The sequence below is a fragment of the Patella vulgata genome, chromosome 1 (genome assembly GCF_932274485.2).
Source record: "Patella vulgata chromosome 1, xgPatVulg1.2, whole genome shotgun sequence".
NCBI classification, from domain to species: Eukaryota; Metazoa; Mollusca; class Gastropoda; family Patellidae; genus Patella; species Patella vulgata.
The window spans coordinates 44636920-44639123 of NC_065879.2; positions in this window are offsets into that span (position 1 = coordinate 44636920).

Consider the following 2204-nt stretch of genomic DNA (forward strand, 5'->3'; position numbering starts at 1 on the left):
AGGCCATTCTTGCTATAACAGTTCAAAAGTAGACGATGAAAGAAGAATATATTGAAAATTTCAGTCAAATTACTTTATTCTGAACAAAGTTATCATCGTTGTAATATTTGTCTAGAAATGGTAGTCAAATGTATCTTCACCTTGGTCGATCGTTTGATTGACAGGCGTTAACTCCACCTACATAATCTCGATTATCAAGTAACGTTTTCAATGGCTTGAGACGGGGTTGCAGTTCAATTCGTATCACATTTATTTTTACTACAAATTAAAAATAAGACTTTTATTATATAGATAAGAAGCGAAAGTTTGAAAGGAATGGACCAAATCAATGAGGCATAATTATAGCCGACTTCTTGTTAGCCTGTGTGTACTCTTGTACTGTACGTGACTACATTACTCCCGAAGCAGACAAATAGGAAACACTACAGTGATCCAATGGGGCTGCAATTCAACTGGGGTGATGTTAGCTGCGATGTTTATCAATTTCCATAATTTTTCTGTAAACGCAAGTGACAAAAGAGCGTATAATACGACATCCAAACTCTCATTTTAACCACAACTGAACATAATATCAAGGCCGTATATATCGAACTTTCAATCAAATTGACAGACATGCGGCATCGCTCAACAGCGGCTTCGCTTCGTACACTCTATCATTTAACCTCGATCTAACTGATGACGTCAAAGTAACGGTTAATAATCTCCGCATGGGGCGCCATTTATGATTTAATCAATCAGTGAAATCCTATTTAAATCCAAGCTGTAGCCGAGCCATCCGTGGTTCTACAGAGTTGATTTTGGGCTTGTTGTTTAAATAAAGATCTAATTTATAATTCCTATTAACATCTGAAGCCTAAATTAAGACTTGCAATAATCAGATTTTACCGAAAAGTATATTTATATTTAAATGGCCTATTTTAAAACCTTTACATTGGGTTGAAAATAATGTGGAAACAGAGGGATCATTGATGGATTGTAATGAATCGAGGGCTACATCAGAGTCAATAAACTATAGCTGAGGTCGCCTTTATGCATTGTTGGATCAATAATTTTATGATCTTCAAAAATCAGACTATTATTATCAGTACCAACAGGATTATCGAAGGAAGTTTCAGTATCATTAGTAGTGCTATTATTTGAAAGAGTTACATTAGTGAAACAGTGGAAGTTATCAATCAATGGTTCAATAGAATAATCAAAAATATTGGTGGTGTTGGTCATATATTGCATAAAATTATTATAATCAATTAAATCAGAATCATATGTAGATTTTCCGGCTTCTGAATGGAAATTTAACCTCGCCCTCTCTTCTGTAGAAATTATAGATGTGCCCGCTATTAGGGCGGGGCAATTATCATTTTCGGGGTGTTTCGTATGGGCACCGTTTTACGTTAACATTATTCTATTTAATTGGATTAATCCGTGCACGAGTTGACTGGACGATAGTACCCTACTTTCAGCAATTGATGGTGACAGTAATTATCGTTGAGTTAGTTTAAGAAAGTTGAAACTTGCAAAATATCTACTTAGCCCATTTCTCGTTGTCACCCATTAGTTTAACCACTTCAATACATTAAACAGAGCACCTTACATAGAACTAAAGTAACCACTATAGTATTACATGTCGTGCATCGCCCCGAATATTCTCAAAATAAAACACACGCACACCCCCCCCCCCCCATCCCACGACACACCCTCTTCGCTTATTTGCAAATATCTGTTCCTTAGTAACGAAAGGTTCCCAGGGGCATTGTAGTGTACCAAAAGGGAAGTTTTGCCAACCCATCGTCGAATTCCAACGGTCAAGTTTCTTTACTTGCACGCCCACGAGTACACGGATGATTATCGTTTTTTGTGGCATCTGAACGACCAGACAATTTTGTTCTTGCCAAGGCCTACGTCCTGTGCCACTGACAAATAAAAACCGTGATGGAAACTTACGAATTACTTTTTCGGCCAAAACCGTGATGGAACCCGTGACGTACTTGTTACTGGCCCACAACATGATCACCACGGCTCAGCAAATGGAAAGACATCATCTGCATTCTCAGTATTTCTATGTGCGTCTTCCCATCTTCAATTGAAGCATTATTCATTAGGAATTCACTTATTTTGTTGTATAATTTGGCATGATAAAAGGTTGATATTGCATGAAATAAGAAACGCAATAAGAAAGCTAAAAAATAATTTTATTTGACATTTGA